Raw genomic sequence first — 23,552 nt, 5'->3', positions numbered from 1 at the left:
CTCACGCAACACCCAACCCCTCCCAGCTCACTCAACACCCACCTCCTCCCTGCTCACTCAGCACCCACCCCCTCCCAGCTCACTCAACACCCACCTCCTCCCTGCTCACTCAGCACCCACCCCCTTCCAGCTCCCTCAACACCCATCCCCCTCCCAGCTCACTCAACATCCACCCCCTCCCCAGGTAGCCAACCCCCTCCCAGCTCACTCAACACACACCACCCCAGCTCACCCAACACCCACCCCCTCCCAGCTCACTCAATACCCAACCCCCCCAGCTCACCCAACACTCACCCTCTCACCAGGCACCCAACCCCCTCCCAGCTCACTCAACACCATCCCCTCCCTGGACACTCAACACCAACCCCCCCCCCAGCACCTAACCTCCTCCCAACCCACTCAGCACCCACCCCCTCCCAGCTCACACAACACCCACCCCCTCCTGACTCACTTAACACCCAACCCCCTCCCAGCTCACTCAACACCCCCCTCTCCCCAGACACTCAACACACACACACCCTTCTAATCCACTCAATACCCACCCCCTCCCAGCTCACTCAACATCCACCCCCTCCCCAGACACTCAACACCCATACCCTCCCTGCTCACACAATACCCACCCCTTCCCAGCTCACACAACGCCCACCCCTTCCCAACTCACTCAACACTCACCACCCCCCAGGCACCCAACCCCCTCCCAGCTCACTCAACACCCACCCCTCCCAGCTCACTCAACACCTACCCTCCTCCCAGCTCACTCAACACCCAACCCCCCAGCTCAGCCAACACCCAACCCCCCAGCTCAGCCAACACCCACCCCCTCCCATCTCACCCAACACCCACCCCCTCCCAGCTCCCTCAACACCCAACCCCCTCCCAACTGACTCATCACACACCACCCACCAACTCACCCAACACTCACCACCCCGCAGGCACCCAACACCCTCCCAGCTCACTCAACACCCAACTCCCTCCCAGCTCCCTCAACACCTACCTTCCTCCCAGCTCACTCAACACCCAACTCCCTCCCAGCTCCCTCAACATCTACCCTCCTTCCAGCTCACTCAACACCCACCACCCCCCAGCTCACCCAACACCCACCCCCTCCTGGCTCACTCATCACACACCACCCACCAGCTCACCCAACACTCACCAACCCGCAACCACCCACCAGCTCACCCAACACCCAACCCCCTCCCAGCTCACTCAGCACCCACCCCCTCCCAGCTCCCTCAACACCCAACCCCCTCCCAGCTCACTCAGCACCCACCCCCTCCCAGCTCCCTCAACACCCAACCCCCTCCCAGCTCACTCAGCACCCACCCCCTCCCAGCTCCCTCAACACCAACCCTCCTCCCAGCTCACTCAACTTCCACTCCCTCCCAACTCACTCAATACCTCCCCATGACTCAACACCCACCCATCTGCCCTGGTAACCCAACACCACCCCCCCCCCCCATACACTCCCCCACTCACTGAACACTTCTTCCTCCCCCCACCCCTCCCCCTAGTCACCGAACACTCACACCCCACACCCCCAGTTCCTCAACTGCCCCCCGGACACTCAACACTGCTCCCCCAGTCACTCAATAACCCCCCCCCCCCCCCCCCCGGTCCTTCAACATACTCTCCCCCGGTTGCTCAACACTCTGCCCCAGTCACCCATCCCCACCCCCGCGGTCCCTCAACACTGCCTTCCAGTCATTAAACACTGCTCTTGCTTAGTGAACCCCCACTCCCCCAACACCCTCCCCGGTCAGTAAATCCCCTGACACCCCTCCACCCCATGTCGTTACTCTTGTTCGAAGAGGTGTAGTTCCAGCTGATCCTCAGTTTTGATGAAGGAAGCTTGCGACCGAGCGGGTCCGAATGGCCTGTTCCAAGCCAAGAAGGGGTTGTGAAGCTGCTACAATAGAAGCAGCCTGACCGGGTGGAGTACTGCGCCCACAATGCCAGGGGATATCGATTCCCCTTTCAGGCGTTGGGGTTGGGATTTGGACGTTGAGTGCGGGGAGTGCCCGTATCCCTCTCGGTCTCTCCCTCCCTCCCTCCCTTCCTCCCCCAGGGTTTTCTCCTGACGCTTTTCCCGGTTGGGCTGGAGAAACGTTGCGTGTGAGAGGGTTGCTTCGGCTGACTCCCCTTTTGGAAAGGCTGCGTTTATTGCATGTTACTGTATTGGAGCGATTGCTGCCTCCCCGTTACATAATCCCTTATTACATCGCATTTTACAACAGAGTGCGCATTAGACGAAAATGCTTCTTTCTTTCACCGGACAGGAGGGTTAAATATAAAGCTTATTCCAGTTACAGCTCAGTAGCGTGACCATTGGAGCCAGACGTGGAAGCCCCACACCTCACCCCTTGCTTCCAATAACTTAATGGTTAGGGTTGAAGTCAGCTCCTATTCCTGTCCCACCCAATTTCAATGCTGTCATTTTACCAGCCTCTACCACTTCCTCTGGCAGCTCATTCCACACACGCACCACCCTCTGGGGGGAAAAGTTGCCCGTCTAGTTCTGGACTCCCCCGCCCCAAAGGGAAAAGACCTTGCCTACTTGCCCTCTCTTTGCCCCTCATGATGTTATAAAACTCTATAAGGTCACCTCTTAGTCCCCGATGCTCCAGGGAAAGCAGCCCCAGACTCTCCCCGTAGATCAAACCCTCCAGCATCCTGGTCGATCTTTTCTGAGCCCTCTCCAGTTTCATAACGTTTTCCCGATGGTGCACTCAGTCCTTTACAGAAACCCACGGCCACTTCCATCTGGAAGGACAAGGGGGTAGCAGATACATGGGAACACCAGCCCCCTGCAAGATCCCCCTCCGAGCCCACTCCCCTTCCCCACTCGGAAATGTATCGGGCCCGTTCCTTCCTGGGTCTGAATCCTGGGATTCCATCCCTGAGGGAGATTGCAGCTGTCTCGCTCTCTCTCTCTCTCTCTCTCCCGCTCTCTCTCGCTCCCTCTTGCTCCCACTCACTGCCCCCTCTCTCCCTCTCTCTCCTCCTCTCTCACTCCCTCCAGCTCGCTCTTGCTCCCCCCTCTCTCCCCTTCTCTTCCCCCCTCTCTCCCCCTCTCTCTCGCTCCCCCTCTGTCCCTCTCTCTCTCTCTCTCTCCTGCAGCCTCCAACTCTCTCTCTCTCCCGTGCGCTCTCTCTCTCCCGAAATTTCTCTCCCATTCTCCCACTCCTCTCGCTCTATCGCTCTCTATCTCTCTCTGCCACTCTCTCTCCCACTCTCTCTCCCACTCTCACTCTCACTTGCTCAGTGTGACCCCTGACCCTGTTTCTGTCCCAGTGTGACCTCTGACCCTGTGCCAGTTCCAGTATGACCCCTGACCCTGTTCCTGTCTGTGTGACCCCTGACCCTGTTCCACTCATCAGTGTCACCTCTGATCCCATTCCACCATCAGTCTGTCCCGTGACCCCATTCCAGTCTCAGTGTGACCCCTGACCCCGTTCCAGTCTCAGTCTGTCCCCTGACCCTGTTCCCGTCTCAATGTGACCTCTGACCCCAATCCACTCTCAGTATGACCCAAAACCCGTTTCCGTCTCAGTGTGTCCCCTGACCCCGATCCAGTCTCAGTGTGACCCCTGACCCCGTTTCACATTCAGTCTGTCCCCTCACCCCGTTCCATATCAGTGTGACCCCTGACCCCGATCCAGTCTCAGTCTGTCCCCTGACCCCGTTCCACTCTCAGTATGTACCCTGACCCCATTCCCGTCTCAGTGTGAACACGACCCCATTCCAGTCTCAGTGTGACCCCTGACCCTGTTCCAGTCTCAGCGTGACCCCTGACCCTGATCCAGTCTCAGTCTGTCCCCTGACCCCGTTCCACTCTCAGTATGTACCCTGACCCCATTCCCGTCTCAGTGTGACCCCTGACCCCGTTCCAGTCTCAGCGTGACCCCTGACCCCGTTCCAGTCTCAGTCTGTCCCCTGACCCTGTTCCCGTCTCAATGTGACCTCTGACCCCAATCCACTCTCAGTATGACCCAAAACCCGTTTCCGTCTCAGTGTGTCCCCTGACCCCGATCCAGTCTCAGTGTGACCCCTGACCCCGTTTCACATTCAGTCTGTCCCCTAACCCCGTTCCATATCAGTGTGACCCCTGACCCCGATCCAGTCTCAGTCTGTCCCCTGACCCGTTCCACTCTCAGTATGTACCCTGACCCCATTCCCGTCTCAGTGTGAACACGACCCCATTCCAGTCTCAGTGTGACCCCTGACCCTGTTCCAGTCTCAGCGTGACCCCTGACCCTGATCCAGTCTCAGTCTGTCCCCTGACCCCGTTCCACTCTCAGTATGTACCCTGACCCCATTCCCGTCTCAGTGTGACCCTGACCCCGTTCCAGTCTCAGCGTGACCCCTGACCCCGTTCCAGTCTCAGTCTGTCCCCTGACCCTGTTCCCGTCTCAATGTGACCTCTGACCCAATCCACTCTCAGTATGACCCAAAACCCGTTTCCGTCTCAGTGTGTCCCCTGACCCCGATCCAGTCTCAGTGTGACCCCTGACCCCGTTTCACATTCAGTCTGTCCCCTAACCCCGTTCCATATCAGTGTGACCCCTGACCCCGATCCAGTCTCAGTCTGTCCCCTGACCCGTTCCACTCTCAGTATGTACCCTGACCCCATTCCCGTCTCAGTGTGAACACGACCCCATTCCAGTCTCAGTGTGACCCCTGACCCTGTTCCAGTCTCAGCGTGACCCCTGACCCCGTTCCAGTCTCAGTCTGTCCCCTGACCCCGTTTCAGTCTCAGTGTGACCCCTGACCCCATTCAACTCTCAGTCTGTCCCCTGACCCCGTTCCAGTCTCAGTGTGACCCCTGACCCCATTCAAATCTCTGTCTGTCCCCTGACCCCGTTCCCGTCTCCGTGTGTCCCCCGACCCCGTTCCAGTTTCAGTGTGACCCTTGACCCCGATCCAGTCTCAGACTGTCCCCTGACCCCGTTCCAGTCTCAGTGTATCCCCTGACCCCGTTCCAGTCTCAGTCTGTCCCCTGACCCTGTTCAACTCTCAGTCTGTCCCCTGACCCCGTTCCCGTCTCCGTGTATCCCCTGGCCCCATTCCAGTCTCAGTGAGACCCCTAACCCCGTTCCAGTCTCAGTGTGTCCCCTAACCCTGGGCCAATTTTTGTGTGACCCCTGACCCTGTGCCAGTTCCAGTGTGACCCCTGACCCTGTGTCAATCCCAGTGTGAATCCTGGCCCTGCGTCAGTCTCAGTGTGACCCCTGACCCTGTGTCAGTCTCAGTGTGACCCCTAACCCTGTGTCAGTCTCAGTGTGACCCCTAACCCTGTGCCCGTTCCAGTGTGACCCCTGGCCCTGTGTCAGTCTCAGTGTGACCCCTAACCCTGTGTCAGTCTCAGTGTGACCCCTAACCCTGTGCCCGTTCCAGTGTGACCCCTGGCCCTGTGTCAGTCCCAATGTGAATCCTGGCCCTGTGTCAGTCTCAGTGTGACCGCTGAACCTGTGCCAATTCTTGTGTGACCGCTGACCCTGTGCCACTTCCAGTGTGAGCCCCTGGCCCTGTTCGCATCTCAGTGTGACCCCTGACCCCGTTCCACTCACAATGTGACCCCTGACCCTGCTCCAGTCTCAGTCTGTCCCCTGACCCCGTTCCATTCTCAGTATGTCCCCTGACCCCATTCCAGTCTTAGTGTGACCCCTGACCCCGTTCCAGTCTCAGTGTGACCCCTGACCCCATTCAACTCTCAGTCTGTCCCTGACCCCGTTCCCATCTCCGTGTATCCCCTGACCCCATTCCAGTCTCAGTGTGACCCCTGACCCCATTCCAGTCTCAGTCTGACCCTGACCCCATTTCCGTCTCAGTGTGACCACGACCCCATTCCAGTCTCAGTGAGACCCCTAACCCCGTTCCAGTCTCAGTGTGTCCCCTAACCCTGTGCTGATTTTTGTGTGACCCCTGACCCTGTGCCAGTTCCAGTGTGACCCCTGACCCTGTGTCAGTCCCAGTGTGAATCCTGGCCCTGTGTCAGTCTCAGTGTGACCCCTGACCCTGTGCCAATTCCAGTGTGACCCCTGACCCTGTATAAGTCCCAGTGTGAATCCTGGCCCTGTGTCAGTCTCAGTGTGACCCCTGACCCTGTGTCAGTCTCAGTGTGACCCCTAACCCTGTGTCAGTCTCAGTGTGACCCCTAACCCTGTGTCAGTCTCAGTGTGACCCCTGACTCTGTGCCCGTTCCAGTGTGACCCCTGGCCCTGTGTCAGTCCCAGTGTGAATCCTGGCCCTGTGTCAGTCTCAGTGTGACCGCTGACCCTGTGTTAGTCTCAGTGTGACCGCTGAACCTGTGCCAGTTCCAGTGTGTCCCCTGACCCAGTTCCAGTCTCAGTGTGACCGCTGACCCTGTGCCAGTTTGTGTGACCGCTGACCCTGTGCCACTTCCAGTGTGAGCCCTGGCCCTGTTCGCATCACAGTGTGACCCCTGACCCCGTTCCACTCACAATGTGACCCCTGACCCTGCTCCAGTCTCAGTCTGTCCCCTGACCCTGTTCCAATCTCAGTTTGTCCGCTAACCCCACTCCAATCTCAGTGTGACCCCTGACCCTGTTCCAATCTCAGTTTGTCCGCGAATCCCATTCCAGTCACAGTGTGACCCCCTGATCCCGTTCCAGTCTCAGTGTGTCCCCTGACTCCGTTCCAGTCTCAGTGTGACCCCTGACCCCGTTCCAGTCTCAGTCTGTCCCCTGACCCCGTTCCTGTCTCAGTGTGACCTCTGACCCCGTTCCAGTCTCAGTCTGTCCCCTGACCCCGTTCCTGTCTCAGTGTGACCCCTGACCCCATTCCAGTCTCAGTGTGACCCCTGACCCCGTTCCAGTCTCAGTCTGTCCCCTGACCCCGTTCCACTCTGTGTGTCACCTGACCCCGTTCCACTCTCAGTCTGTCCCTTGCCCACGTTCCAGTCTCAGTGTGACCCCTGACGCCATTCCAGTCTCAGTGTGACCTCTGACCCCGTTCCATTCTCAGTCTGTCCCCTGACCCCGTTCCTGTCTCAGTGTGACCCCTGACCCCATTCCAGTCTCAGTGTGTCCCCTGACTCCGTTCCAATCTCAGTGTGACCCCTGACCCTGTTCCAATCTCAGTTTGTCCGCGAATCCCATTCCAGTCACAGTGTGACCCCTGATCCCGTTCCAGTCTCAGTGTGTCCCCTGACTCCGTTCCAGTCTCAGTGTGACCCCTGACCCCGTTCCACTCTCAGTCTGTCCCTTGCCCACGTTCCAGTCTCAGTGTGACCCCTGACCCCATTCCAGTCTCAGTGTGACCTCTGACCCCGTTCCATTCTCAGTCTGTCCCCTGACCCCGTTCCTGTCTCAGTGTGACCCCTGACCCCATTCCAGTCTCAGTGTGACCCCTGACCCCGTTCCAGTCTCAGTGTGACCCCTGACCCCGTTCCACTCTCAGTGTGACCCCTGACCCCGTTCCATTCTCAGTCTGTCCTCTGACCCCGTTCCACTCTCAGTGTGACCCCTGACCCCGTTCCATTCTCAGTCTGTCCTCTGACCCCATTCCGTCTCTGTGTGACCCCGACCCCATACCAGTCTCAGTGTGTCCTCTGACCCCGTTCCAGTCTCAGTGTGTCCCCTGACCCCGTTCCAGTCTCACTGTGACCCCTGACCCTGTTCTAGTCTCCGTCTGTCCCCTGACCCCTTTCCAGTGTCAGTCTGTCCCCTGACCCCGTTTCACTCCCAGTGTGACCCCTGTCCTCGTCCCTCTCTCAGTCTCTCCCCTGACCCTGTTCCAGTCTCAGTGTATCCCCTGACCCAGTTCCAGTCTCAGATTGACCCCTGACCCCCTTCCCGTCTCAGTGTGACCCCTGACCCCGTTCAAGTCTCAGTATGACCCCTGACCCTGTGCCATTCCCTGTGTGTCCCCTGAACCTGTGCCAGCCCCATTGTGCCCCCTGGCCCTGTGCCGGACCCAGTGTGACCCCTGACCCAGTTCCAGTCTCAGATTGACCCCTGACCCCCTTCCCGTCTCAGTGTGACCCCTGACCCTGTTCCAGTCTCAGTGTGACCCCTTACCCTGTGCCATTCCCTGTGTGTCCCCTGATCCTGTGCCAGACCTAGTGTGACCCCTGACCCTGTGTCAGTCACAGTGTGACCCCTGACCCTGTGTCAGTTCCAGTGTGACCCTGACCCTGTTCCAGTCTCAGTGTGTCCCCTGATCCTCTGGGGGGGCAGTGTGTCTGAATAATTTATTTCTCACACACGGGGGGTAGTGTGTCTGAATAATTTATTTCTCACACGGAGGGGGGGGGGCACTGTGTCTGAATAATTTATTTCTCACACACGGGGGGGCACTGTGTCTGAATAATTTATTTCTCACACACGGGGGGACAGTGTATCTGAATAATTTATTTCTCACACACGGGGGGCAGTGTGTCTGAATAATTTATTTCTCACACACGGGGGGACAGTGTATCTGAATAATTTATTTCTCACACACGGGGGGACAGTGTATCTGAATAATTTATTTCTCACACACGGGGGGCAGTGTGTCTGAATAATTTATTTCTCACACACGGGGGGACAGTGTATCTGAATAATTTATTTCTCACACACGGGGGGTAGTGTGTCTGAATAATTTATTTCTCACACGGAGGGGGGGGGCACTGTGTCTGAATAATTTATTTCTCACACACGGGGGGGCACTGTGTCTGAATAATTTATTTCTCACACACGGGGGGGCACTGTGTCTGAATAATTTATTTCTCACACGGAGGGGGGGGGCACTGTGTCTGAATAATTTATTTCTCACACACGGGGGGGGCACTGTGTCTGAATAATTTATTTCTCACACGGGGGGGCACTGTGTCTGAATAATTTATTTCTCACACACGGGGGGACAGTGTATCTGAATAATTTATTTCTCACACACGGGGGGCAGTGTGTCTGAATAATTTATTTCTCACACACGGGGGGACAGTGTATCTGAATAATTTATTTCTCACACACGGGGGGCAGTGTGTCTGAATAATTTATTTCTCTCACACGGGGGTGGGGGGTAGTGTGTCTGAATAATTTATTTCTCACACACGGGGGGGCAGTGTGTCTGATTAATTTATTTCTCACACACGGGGGAGGGGGGTAGTGTGTCTGAATAATTTATTTCTCACACACGGGGGGGTAGTGTGTCTGAATAATTTATTTCTCACACACGGGGGGCAGTGTGTCTGAATAATTTATTTCTCACACACGGGGGAGGGGGGTAGTGTGTCTGAATAATTTATTTCTCACACACGGGGGGGCAGTGTGTCTGATTAATTTATTTCTCACACACGGGGGGGCAGTGTGTCTGATTAATTTATTTCTCACACACGGGGGGACAGTGTATCTGAATAATTTATTTCTCACACACGGGGGAGGGGGGTAGTGTGTCTGAATAATTTATTTCTCACACACGGGGGAGGGGGGTAGTGTGTCTGAATAATTTATTTCTCACACACGGGGGGGCAGTGTGTCTGAATAATTTATTTCTCACACACGGGGCAGTGTGTCTGATTAATTTATTTCTCACACACGGGGGGACAGTGTATCTGAATAATTTATTTCTCACACACGGGGGAGGGGGGTAGTGTGTCTGAATAATTTATTTCTCACACACGGGGGGGCAGTGTATCTGAATAATTTATTTCTCACACACGGGGGGGTAGTGTGTCTGAATAATTTATTTCTCACACACACGGGGGGGCAGTGTGTCTGAATAATTTATTTCTCACACACACGGGGGGGTAGTGTATCTGAATAATTTATTTCTCACACACGGGGGGGTAGTGTGTCTGAATAATTTATTTCTCACACACGGGGGGACAGTGTGTCTGAATAATTTATTTCTCTCACGGAGGGGGTACAGTGTATCTGAATAATTTATTTCTCACACACGGGGAGGGGGTAGTGTGTCTGAATAATTTATTTCTCACACACGGGGGGGCAGTGTGTCTGAATAATTTATTTCTCACACACGGGGGGGATAGTGTGTCTGAATAATTTATTTCTCACACACGGGGGGACAGTGTATCTGAATAATTTATTTCTCACACACGGGGGGGTAGTGTGTCTGAATAATTTATTTCTCACACACGGGGGGGTAGTGTGTCTGAATAATTTATTTCTCACACACACGGGGGGCAGTGTGTCTGAATAATTTATTTCTCACACACGGGGGGGCAGTGTGTCTGATTAATTTATTTCTCACACACGGGGGGACAGTGTATCTGAATAATTTATTTCTCACACACGGGGGGGGTAGTGTGTCTGAATAATTTATTTCTCACACACGGGGGGGCAGTATGTCTGAATAATTTATTTCTCACACACGGGGGGGGCAGTGTGTCTGAATAATTTATTTCTCACACACGGGGGGCAGTGTGTCTGAATAATTTATTTCTCACACACGGGGGGCAGTGTGTCTGAATAATTTATTTCTCACACACGGGGGGGCAGTGTGTCTGAATAATTTATTTCTCACACACGGGGGGCAGTGTGTCTGAATAATTTATTTCTCACACACGGGGGGGCAGTATGTCTGAATAATTTATTTCTCACACACGGGGGGGCAGTGTGTCTGAATAATTTATTTCTCACACACGGGGGGCAGTGTGTCTGAATAATTTATTTCTCACACACGGGGGGGCAGTATGTCTGAATAATTTATTTCTCACACACGGGGGGCAGTGTGTCTGAATAATTTATTTCTCACACACGGGGGGGCAGTATGTCTGAATAATTTATTTCTCACACACGGGGGGGCAGTGTGTCTGAATAATTTATTTCTCACACACGGGGGAGGGGGGTAGTGTGTCTGAATAATTTATTTCTCACACACGGGGGGGCAGTGTGTCTGATTAATTTATTTCTCACACACGGGGGGGTAGTGTGTCTGAATAATTTATTTCTCACACACGGGGGGGTAGTGTGTCTGAATAATTTATTTCTCACACACGGGGGGCAGTGTGTCTGAATAATTTATTTCTCACACACGGGGGTGGAGGGTAGTGTGTCTGAATAATTTATTTCTCACACACGGGGTAGTGTGTCTGAATAATTTATTTCTCACACACGGGGGGGTAGTGTGTCTGAATAATTTATTTCTCACACACGGGGGGCAGTGTGTCTGAATAATTTATTTCTCACACACGGGGGTGGGGGGTAGTGTGTCTGAATAATTTATTTCTCACACACGGGGGGGCAGTGTGTCTGAATAATTTATTTCTCACACACGGGGGGGTAGTGTGTCTGAATAATTTATTTCTCACACACGGGGGGGCAGTGTGTCTGATTAATTTATTTCTCACACACGGGGGAGGGGGGTAGTGTGTCTGAATAATTTATTTCTCACACACGGGGGGGTAGTGTGTCTGAATAATTTATTTCTCACACACGGGGGGCAGTGTGTCTGAATAATTTATTTCTCACACACGGGGGTGGGGGGTAGTGTGTCTGAATAATTTATTTCTCACACACGGGGGGGCAGTGTGTCTGATTAATTTATTTCTCACACACGGGGGGGCAGTGTGTCTGAATAATTTATTTCTCACACACGGGGGGGCAGTATGTCTGAATAATTTATTTCTCACACACGGGGGGGCAGTGTGTCTGAATAATTTATTTCTCATACTGGGGGCAGTGTGTCTGAATAATTTATTTCTCACACACGGGGGGGGCAGTGTGTCTGAATAATTTATTTCTCACACACACGGGGGGGCAGTGTGTCTGAATAATTTATTTCTCACACACGGGGCAGTGTGTCTGAATAATTTATTTCTCACACACGGGGGGACAGTGTGTCTGAATAATTTATTTCTCACACACACGGGGGGGCAGTGTGTCTGAATAATTTATTTCTCACACACGGGGCAGTGTGTCTGAATAATTTATTTCTCACACACACGGGGGGGCAGTGTGTCTGAATAATTTATTTCTCACACACGGGGCAGTGTATCTGAATAATTTATTTCTCACACACGGGACGCAGTGTATCTGAATAATTTATTTCTCACACACTGAGGGGAGCAGTGTGTCTGAATAATTTATTTCTCAATTTTGATGGTGATTACAGGTATTCAACGTAGATTATCAAACATCATATGATCATAAAACACTTCATAAACTGTTTCCAGTCCCCTCTTAGATAGTTCAACCTCTCGCTGAGAGAGACCAGTCAGTGTGCAGATATCTCCCTGAGAGAGAGAGAGAGGACTGAGAGAGAGAGGACTAAGAGACACCAGTCAGTGTACAGATATCTCCCTAAGAGAGAGGGGGGGACTGTGAGACACCAGTCAGTGTACAGATATCTCCCTGAGAGAGAGAGAGGGGACTGGGAGATACCGGTCAGTGTACAGATATCTCCCTGAGAGAGAGAGAGGGGCCTGAGAGACACCAGTCAGTGTACAGATATCTCCCTGAGAGAGGGTTGGGGACTGAGAGAAACCAGTCAGTGTACAGACATCTCCCTGAGAGAGAGGGGGGACTGAGAGACACCAGTCAGTGTACAGATATCTCCTTGAGAGAGAGGGGACTGGGAGATACCAGTCAGTGTACAGATACCTCCCTGAGAGAGAGGGGACTGAGAGACACCAGTCAGTGTACAGATATCTCCCTGAGAGAGAGAGGGGGGACTGAGAGACACCAGTCAGTGTACAGATATCTCCCTGAGAGAGGGTTGGGGACTGAGAGAAACCAGTCAGTGTACAGATATCTCCCTGAGAGAGGGGGGACTGAGAGACACCAGTCAGTGTACAGATACCTCCCTGAGAGAGAGAGGACAGAGACATGTGTCAGTGTACAGAATGAACATACTGCATTACATGAATGTTGTTCCAAGCTTCTGGACAGATCTTTAATTGTCTGCTCGCTGGCTTTCAGTTCCCAGTGCAAAAGACAAAATATACACAGCCTTTTAAATAAGAATATAAATAAATACACAGCTAGAGATTGCTCAGTTGGAAGGATCTGAACAATGTGTCTGTTCTAATCAGAGAATGTGAGAATCTGTCTGCAGTAGATCATCAGGATCTCTCTCAACGGATTGATGTAAGAGGATCCCATTTCGGAAAGGCAGAGAATGGAGATTTGTGGGCCTGGCATTTATTGATCCCCTCCCATCCCTCGGTGCCCCTTGGGAAGGTACTGGGGGTGGGGCAGGTGAGCTGTCTTCTTGAACCGCTGTAGTCCATGTGCTGTAGGGCAAGACCCACAATCTCCCTCAGGGAGTGAATTCCGGGATTCTGACCTGGGAAGGAATGGCCGATATATTTCCGAGTCGGGATGGAGAAGGAGGGGGAGCTTGCAGAGGGTGGGGTCCTACTGCAATGATTAACAGATCCCAGGGTCCAACCGGATTAACCAACAGATCCCAGCGTCCAACCAGGTTAACCAACAGATCCCAGCGTCCAACCAGGTTAACCAACAGACCCCAGTGCCCAACTGGATTAACTAACAGATCCCAGGGTCCAAATGGATTAACCAATAGATCCCAGCGTCCAATTGGATTAACCAACAGACCCCAGCGTCCAATTGGATTAACCAGCAGATCCCAGGGTCTATCCCTCACTCACCAACAGATCCCAAGGTCTACCTCAATGGACTACAGATCCCAGGGTCACACCATACTAACCAACAGAGTCCAGTACCTACATCACAAACCAACAGATCTAATGGTCTAAACCCTCACTAACCAACAGATCTAATGGTTTATCCCTCACTGGCCAACAGATCCCAGGGTGTACAGATCCTGGAACACGGCCACCAGGTGTTGACGCTAGCCAATGGGAGCCCAGGGTGGGGCTGGTAGCTGGGGGGGGAGGGGGGATTTTGTGAGGGAGGGAAAGGGACCCAGCAGATCCCTGCCAGAGAGACAGCCCTGATTGGCCGCTCGGATGACAGTAGCCCCTCCCATGATCCGAAGTGGTCCCAAATCTTTGGCAGGGGGTGGGGGGATATGGGCGGGGGGGTGGAGAGGTTGGGGTTGGGGAGGGGTGACAGCCAGTGCCCTAGGCGCTCTGGCAGGCCATTCTGCCCACAATGTGGGTGACCAATTTCTCCAAGACGGTGGCACTCTGTTTGCCGGTCTGCAGCACCTCCTCGTGATTGGCTCGTTCTGTGCTGTCATACTCCATCACCACCTTGTTAGTGACCAATGAGAGGCCCAGGACGCGGAGGCCGCCATGACGGGCAGTGATCACCTCGTGGCTGGTGCTCATGCCTAGAAGGGGAGAGATTGCAGAGGATTCAGCATGGGGAGTGAGAGACACGGGGGGGCACGGAGAGGGGGGAGGGAGATACACGGGGGGGGGCACGGGGAGGGGGGAGGGAGATACAGGGGGGGGGCACGGCGAGGGGGGAGGGAGATACACGGGGGCACGGAGAGGGGGGAGGGAGATACACGGGGGCACGGAGAGGGGGGAGGGAGATACACGGGGGCACGGAGAGGGGGGGAGGGAGATACACGGGGAGTGGGGAGGGAGAGACACGGGGGGGCACGGGGAGGGGGGAGGGAGATACACGGGGGCACGGTGAGGGGGGAGGGAGATACACGGGGGCACGGAGAGGGGGGAGTGAGATACATTGGGGGGGCACGGTGAGTGGGGAGTGAGATACACGGGGGGGGGCACGGCGAGTGGGGAGTGAGATACACGGGGGGGGCACGGTGAGAGGGGAGTGAGATACATGGGGGGGCACAGCGAGTGGGGAGTGAGATACACGGGGGGGGCACGGGGAGTGGGGAGGGAGATACACGGGGGCACGGTGAGAGGGGAGTGAGATACACGGGGGGGGCACGGTGAGTGGGGAGTGAGATACACGGGGGGGGCACGGTGAGTGGGGAGTGAGATACACGGGGGGGCACAGCGAGTGGGGAGTGAGATACACGGGGGGCACGGGGAGAGGGGAGTGAGATACACGGGGGGGGCACGGTGAGTGGGGAGTGAGATACACGGGGGGGGGCACGGCGAGTGGGGAGTGAGATACACGGGGGGGGCACGGTGAGAGGGGAGTGAGATACATGGGGGGGCACAGCGAGTGGGGAGTGAGATACACGGGGGGGGCACGGGGAGTGGGGAGGGAGATACACGGGGGCACGGTGAGAGGGGAGTGAGATACACGGGGGGGGCACGGTGAGTGGGGAGTGAGATACACGGGGGGGGCACGGTGAGTGGGGAGTGAGATACACGGGGGGGCACAGCGAGTGGGGAGTGAGATACACGGGGGGCACGGGGAGAGGGGAGTGAGATACACGGGGGGGGCACGGTGAGTGGGGAGTGAGATACACGGGGGGGGCACGGTGAGTGGGGAGTGAGATACATGGGGGGCACAGCGAGTGGGGAGTGAGATACACGGGGGGCACGGTGAGAGGGAAGTGAGATACACGGGGGGGGCACGGTGAGAGGGGAGTGAGATACACGGGGGGGCACGGTGAGTGGGGAGTGAGATACACGGGGGGGGCACGGGGAGTGGGGAGTGAGATACACGGGGGGGCACGGTGAGGGGGGAGTGAGATACACAGGGACACGGTGAGAGGGGAGTGAGATACATGGGGGGCACGGAGAGTGGGGAGTGATATACACGGGGGGGGCACGGCGAGTGGGGAGTGAGATACACGGGGGCACGGTGAGTGGGGAGTGAGATACACGGGGGGGCAAGGCGAGAGGGGAGTGAGATACACGGGGGGGGGCACGGTGAGTGGGGAGTGAGATACACGGGGGCACGGTGAGTGGGGAGTGAGATACACGGGGGGGGCACGGGGAGTGGGGAGTGAGATACACGGGGGGGGCACGGTGAGGGGGGATTGAGATACACAGGGGGGCACGGTGAGAGGGGTGTGAGATACACGGGGGGGCACGGTGAGAGGGGAGTGAGATACACGGGGGCACAGTGAGTGGGGAGTGAGATACACGGGGGGGCACGGGGAGTGGGGAGTGAGATACACGGGGGGGGCACGGTGAGGGGGGAGTGAGATACACAGGGGGGCACGGTGAGAGGGGTGTGAGATACACGGGGGGGCACGGTGAGAGGGGAGTGAGATACATGGGGGGGCACAGTGAGAGGGGAGTGAGATACACGGGGAGGCACGGTGAGAGGGGAGTGAGATACATGGGGGGGCACGGTGGGAGGGGAGTGAGATACACGGGGAGGCACGGTGAGAGGGGAGTGAGATACACGGGGGGGGCACGGTGAGAGGGGAGTGAGATACATGGGGGGGCACGGTGAGTGGGGAGTGAGATACACGGGGGGCACGGTGAGTGGGGACTGAGATACATGGGGGGGCAGGGTGAGAGGGGAGTGAGATACACGGGGGGGGCACGGGGAGTGGGGAGTGAGATACACGGGGGGCACGGGGAGTGGGGAGTGAGATACACGGGGGGGGCACGGTGAGTGGGGAGGGAGATACACGGGGGGACACGGTGAGAGGGGAGTGAGATACATGGGGGGGCACAGTGAGAGGGGAGTGAGATACACGGTGGGGCACGGCGAGAGGGGAGTGAGATACACGGGGGGGCACGGCGAGAGGGGAGTGAGATACACGGGGGGGGGGCACGGTGAGTGGGGAGTGAGATACACGGGGGGGCACGGTGAGAGGGGAGTGAGATACACGGGGGGGGGCACGGTGAGTGGGGAGTGAGATACACGGGGGGGGCACGGGGAGTGGGGAGTGAGATACACGGGAGGACACGGTGAGAGGGGAGTGAGATACACGGGGGGGCACGGTGAGAGGGGAGTGAGATACATGGGGGGGCACGGTGAGTGGGGAGTGAGATACACGGGGGGGGCACGGTGAGTGGGGAGTGAGATGCACGGTAGGGCACGGCGAGAGGGGAGTGAGATACACCGGGGGGGGCACGGCGAGAGGGGAGTGAGATACACGGGGGGGCACGGTGAGAGGGGAGTGAGATACACGGGGGGGGGGCACGGTGAGTGGGGAGTGAGATACACGGGGGGGGCACGGGGAGTGGGGAGTGAGATACACGGGGGGGGCACGGTGAGAGGGGAGTGAGATACACGGGGGGGGCACGGTGAGAGGGGAGTGAGATACACGGGGGGACACGGTGAGAGGGGAGTGAGATACACGGGGGGGCACGGTGAGAGGGGAGTGAGATACACGGGGGGGGGCACGGTGAGTGGGGAGTGAGATACATGGGGGCACGGTGAGAGGGGAGTGAGATACACGGGAGGGCACGGGGAGTGGGGAGTGAGATACACGGGGGGGGGCACGGTGAGGGGGGAGTGAGATACACAGGGGGGGGCACAGTGAGTGGGAAGTGAGATACACGGGGGGGGCACGGTGAGAGGGGAATGAGATACATGGGGGGGCACGGTGAGTGGGGAGTGAGATACACGGGGGGGGCACGGTGAGTGGGGAGTGAGATGCACGGTAGGGCACGGCGAGAGGGGAGTGAGATACACCGGGGGGGGCACGGCGAGAGGGGAGTGAGATACACGGGGGGGCACGGTGAGAGGGGAGTGAGATACACGGGGGGGGGGGCACGGTGAGTGGGGAGTGAGATACACGGGGGGGGCACGGGGAGTGGGGAGTGAGATACACGGGGGGGGCACGGTGAGAGGGGAGTGAGATACACGGGGGGGGCACGGTGAGAGGGGAGTGAGATACACGGGGGGACACGGTGAGAGGGGAGTGAGATACACGGGGGGGCACGGTGAGAGGGGAGTGAGATACACGGGGGGGGGCACGGTGAGTGGGGAGTGAGATACATGGGGGCACGGTGAGAGGGGAGTGAGATACACGGGGGGGGCACGGTGAGAGGGGAGTGAGATACACAGGGGGGGGCACAGTGAGTGGGAAGTGAGATACACGGGGGGGGCACGGTGAGAGGGGAATGAGATACATGGGGGGGCACGGTGAGTGGGGAGTGAGATACACGGGGGGGGCACGGTGAGTGGGGAGTGAGATGCACGGGGGGCACAGTGAGTGGGAAGTGAGATACACGGGGGGGGCACGGCGAGAGGGGAGTGAGATACACCGGGGGGGGCACGGCGAGAGGGGAGTGAGATACACGGGGGGGGGGGGCACGGTGAGTGGGGAGTGAGATACACGGGGGGGGCACGGGGAGTGGGGAGTGAGATACACGGGGGGGGGCACGGCGAGAGGGGAGTGAGATACACGGGGGGGCACGGTGAGTGGGAAGTGAGATACACGGGGGGGCACGGTGAGGGGGGAGTGAGATACACGGGGGGGCACGGTGAGGGGGGAGTGAGATACACGGGGGGGCACGGCGAGGGGGGAGTGAGATACACGGGGGGGCACGGTGAGAGGGGAGTGAGACACACGGGAGGGGCACGGTGAGGGGGGAGTGAGATACACGGGGGGGCACGGCGAGTGGGGAGTGAGATACACGGGGGGGCACGGTGAGTGGGGAGTGAGATACACGGGGGGGGCACGGTGAGTGGGGAGTGAGATACACGGGGGGGCACGGTGAGTGGGGAGTGAGATACACGGGGGGGCACGGTGAGAGGGGAGGGAGATACACGGGGGGGCACGGTGAGGGGGGAGTGAGATACACGGGGGGGGCACGGTGAGTGGGGAGTGATATACACGGGGGGTCACGGCAAGTGGGGAGTGAGATACACGGGGCGGCACGGTGATGGGGGAGTGAGATACACGGGGGGGCACGGTGAGTGGGGAGTGAGATACACGGGAGGGGGCACGGCGAGTGGGGAGTGAGATACACGGGGGGGGCACGGTGAGAGGGGAGTGAGATACACGGGGGGACACGGTGAGAGGGAAGTGAGATACACGGGGGGGGCACGGTGAGAGGGGAGTGAGATACACGGGGGGGCACGGTGAGTGGGGAGTGAGATACACGGGGGGGGCACGGCGAGTCGGGAGTGAGATACACGGGGCGGCACGGTGATGGGGGAGTGAGATACACGGGGCGGCACGGTGATGGGGGAGTGAGATACACGGGGGGGGCACGGGGAGTGGGGAGTGAGATACACGGGGGGCACGGGGAGTGGGGAGTGAGATACACGGGGGGGGCACGGTGAGTGGGGAGGGAGATACACGGGGGGACACGGTGAGAGGGGAGTGAGATACATGGGGGGGCACAGTGAGAGGGGAGTGAGATACACGGTGGGGCACGGCGAGAGGGGAGTGAGATACACGGGGGGGCACGGCGAGAGGGGAGTGAGATACACGGGGGGGGGGCACGGTGAGTGGGGAGTGAGATACACGGGGGGGCACGGTGAGAGGGGAGTGAGATACACGGGGGGGGGGCACGGTGAGTGGGGAGTGAGATACACGGGGGGGGCACGGGGAGTGGGGAGTGAGATACACGGGAGGACACGGTGAGAGGGGAGTGAGATACACGGGGGGGCACGGTGAGAGGGGAATGAGATACATGGGGGGGCACGGTGAGAGGGGAGTGAGATACACGGGGGGGGGCACGGTGAGTGGGGAGTGAGATGCACGGTAGGGCACGGCGAGAGGGGAGTGAGATACACCGGGGGGGGCACGGCGAGAGGGGAGTGAGATACACGGGGGGGCACGGTGAGAGGGGAGTGAGATACACGGGGGGGGGGGCACGGTGAGTGGGGAGTGAGATACACGGGGGGGGCACGGGGAGTGGGGAGTGAGATACACGGGGGGGGCACGGTGAGAGGGGAGTGAGATACACGGGGGGGGCACGGTGAGAGGGGAGTGAGATACACGGGGGGACACGGTGAGAGGGGAGTGAGATACACGGGGGGGCACGGTGAGAGGGGAGTGAGATACACGGGGGGGGGCACGGTGAGTGGGGAGTGAGATACATGGGGGCACGGTGAGAGGGGAGTGAGATACACGGGAGGGCACGGGGAGTGGGGAGTGAGATACACGGGGGGGGGCACGGTGAGGGGGGAGTGAGATACACAGGGGGGGGCACAGTGAGTGGGAAGTGAGATACACGGGGGGGGCACGGTGAGAGGGGAATGAGATACATGGGGGGGCACGGTGAGTGGGGAGTGAGATACACGGGGGGGGCACGGTGAGTGGGGAGTGAGATGCACGGTAGGGCACGGCGAGAGGGGAGTGAGATACACCGGGGGGGGCACGGCGAGAGGGGAGTGAGATACACGGGGGGGCACGGTGAGAGGGGAGTGAGATACACGGGGGGGGGGCACGGTGAGTGGGGAGTGAGATACACGGGGGGGGCACGGGGAGTGGGGAGTGAGATACACGGGGGGGGCACGGTGAGAGGGGAGTGAGATACACGGGGGGGGCACGGTGAGAGGGGAGTGAGATACACGGGGGGGCACGGTGAGAGGGGAGTGAGATACACGGGGGGGGGCACGGGGAGTGGGGAGTGAGATACACCGGGGGGGGCACGGTGAGTGGGGAGTGAGATACATGGGGGCACGGTGAGAGGGGAGTGAGATACACGGGGGGGGCACGGTGAGAGGGGAGTGAGATACACGGGGGGGCACGGTGAGAGGGGAGTGAGATACACGGGGGGGGGCACGGGGAGTGGGGAGTGAGATACACGGGGGGGGCACGGTGAGAGGGGAATGAGATACATGGGGGGGGGCACGGTGAGAGGGGAGTGAGATACACGGGGGGGGCACGGTGAGAGGGGAGTGAGATACACAGGGGGGGGCACAGTGAGTGGGAAGTGAGATACACGGGGGGGGCACGGTGAGAGGGGAATGAGATACATGGGGGGGCACGGTGAGTGGGGAGTGAGATACACGGGGGGGGCACGATGAGTGGGGAGTGAGATGCACGGGGGGCACAGTGAGTGGGAAGTGAGATACACGGGGGGGGCACGGCGAGAGGGGAGTGAGATACACCGGGGGGGGCACGGCGAGAGGGGAGTGAGATACACGGGGGGGGGGGCACGGTGAGTGGGGAGTGAGATACACGGGGGGGGCACGGGGAGTGGGGAGTGAGATACACGGGGGGGGGCACGGCGAGAGGGGAGTGAGATACACGGGGGGGCACGGTGAGTGGGAAGTGAGATACACGGGGGGGCACGGTGAGGGGGGAGTGAGATACACGGGGGGGCACGGTGAGGGGGGAGTGAGATACACGGGGGGGCACGGCGAGGGGGGAGTGAGATACACGGGGGGGCACGGTGAGAGGGGAGTGAGACACACGGGAGGGGCACGGTGAGGGGGGAGTGAGATACACGGGGGGGCACGGCGAGTGGGGAGTGAGATACACGGGGGGGCACGGTGAGTGGGGAGTGAGATACACGGGGGGGGCACGGTGAGTTGGGAGTGAGATACACGGGGGGGCACGGTGAGTGGGGAGTGAGATACACGGGGGGGCACGGTGAGAGGGGAGGGAGATACACGGGGGGGGCACGGTGAGGGGGGAGTGAGATACACGGGGGGGGCACGGTGAGTGGGGAGTGATATACACGGGGGGGCACGGCAAGTGGGGAGTGAGATACACGGGGCGGCACGGTGATGGGGGAGTGAGATACACGGGGGGGCACGGTGAGTGGGGAGTGAGATACACGGGAGGGGGCACGGCGAGTGGGGAGTGAGATACACGGGGGGGGCACGGTGAGAGGGGAGTGAGATACAAGGGGGGACACGGTGAGAGGGAAGTGAGATACACGGGGGGGCACGGTGAGAGGGGAGTGAGATACACGGGGGGGCACGGTGAGTGGGGAGTGAGATACACGGGGGGGGCACGGCGAGTGGGGAGTGAGATACACGGGGGGGCACGGTGAGAGGGGAGGGAGATACACGGGGGGGGGCACGGCGAGTGGGGAGTGAGATACACGGGGGGGCACGGTGAGGGGGGAGTGAGATACACGGGGGGGCACGGTGAGAGGGGAGTGAGATACACGGGGGGGCACGGTGAGAGGGGAGTGAGATACACGGGGGTGGCACGGTGAGAGGGGAGTGAGATACACGGAGGGGGGGCACGGTGAGTGGGGAGTGAGATACACGGGGGGGGCACAGGGAGTGGGGAGTGAGATACACGGAGGGGGCACGGCGAGAGGCGAGTGAGATACACGGGGGGGGCACGGGGAGAGGGGAGTGAGATACACGGGGGCACGGTGAGAGGGGAGTGAGATACACGGGGGCACGGGGAGAGGGGAGTGAGATACAAGGGGGGGCACGGTGAGTGGGGAGTGAGATACACGGGGGGGCACGGTGAGTGGGGAGTGAGATACACGGGGGGGCACGGTGAGTGGGGAGGGAGATACACGGGGGGGCACGGTGAGTGGGGAGGGAGATACGGGGGGGGCACGGTGAGAGGGGAGTGAGATACACGGGGGGGCACGGTGAGTGGGGAGTGAGATACACGGGGGGGGGCACGGTGAGTGGGGAGTGAGATACACGGGGGCACGGTGAGTGGGGAGTGAGATACACGGGGGGCACGGTGAGAGGGGAGTGAGATACACGGGGGGGCACGGTGAGAGGGGAGTGAGATACACGGGGGGGCACGGTGAGAGGGGAGTGAGATACACGGGGGGGGCACGGTGAGAGGGGAGTGAGACACACGGGGGGGCACGGTGAGTGGGGAGTGAGATACACGGAGGGGCACGGTGAGTGGGGAGTGAGATACATGGGGGGCACGGTGAGAGGGGAGTGAGATACACGGGGGGGCACGGGGAGTGGGGAGTGAGATACATGAGGGGGGCACGGTGAGTGGGGAGTGAGATACACGGGGGGGCACGGGGAGTGGGGAGTGAGATACATGAGGGGGGCACGGTGAGTGGGAAGTGAGATACACGGGGGGGCACGGTGAGGGGGGAGTGAGTTACACGGGCGGGCACGGTGAGAGGTGAGCGAGATACACGGGGGGGGGCACGGTGAGTGGGGAGTGAGATACACGGGGGCACGGTGAGTGGGGAGTGAGATACACGGGGGGGGCACGGGGAGTGGGGAGTGAGATACACGGGGGCACGGTGAGGGGGGAGTGAGATACACGGGGGGGCACGGGGAGTGGGGAGTGAGATACACGGGAGGGGGCACGGCGAGTGGGGAGTGAGATACACGGGGGGGGCACGGTGAGAGGGGAGTGAGATACACGGGGGGACACGGTGAGAGGGAAGTGAGATACACGGGGGGGGCACGGTGAGAGGGGAGTGAGATACACGGGGGGGCACGGTGAGTGGGGAGTGAGATACACGGGGGGGGCACGGCGAGTCGGGAGTGAGATACACGGGAGGGGGCACGGCGAGTGGGGAGTGAGATACACGGGGGGGGCACGGGGAGTGGGGAGTGAGATACACGGGAGGGGGCACGGCGAGTGGGGAGTGAGATACACGGGGGGGCACGGTGAGAGGGGAGTGAGATACACGGGGGGGCACGGTGAGTGGGGAGTGAGATACACGGGAGGGGGCACGGCGAGTGGGGAGTGAGATACACGGGGGGGCACGGTGAGAGGGGAGGGAGATACACGGGGGGGGCACGGCGAGTGGGGAGTGAGATACACGGGGGGGCACGGTGAGGGGGGAGTGAGATACACGGGGGGGCACGGTGAGGGGGGAGTGAGATACACGGGGGGCACGGTGAGAGGGGAGTGAGATACACGGGGGGGGCACGGTGAGAGGGGAGTGAGATACACGGAGGGGGGGCACGGTG

At 59.2% G+C, this 23,552-nt stretch overlaps 1 pseudogene; it reads right to left on the bottom strand.

Moving 5' to 3' along the window:
• Positions 1-12,017: 12,017 nt before the first annotated feature.
• LOC140472688 (purine nucleoside phosphorylase-like) overlaps positions 12,018-23,552 on the bottom strand; it is an 81,544-nt pseudogene continuing 70,009 nt past the window's right edge.

This window comes from Chiloscyllium punctatum, unplaced genomic scaffold (genome assembly GCF_047496795.1).
Source record: "Chiloscyllium punctatum isolate Juve2018m unplaced genomic scaffold, sChiPun1.3 scaffold_417, whole genome shotgun sequence".
Taxonomy (NCBI): Eukaryota; Metazoa; Chordata; class Chondrichthyes; order Orectolobiformes; family Hemiscylliidae; genus Chiloscyllium; species Chiloscyllium punctatum.
The sequence above is the reverse complement of the archived record's forward strand: the minus strand, read 5'-3'. Positions and strand labels throughout refer to the sequence as shown.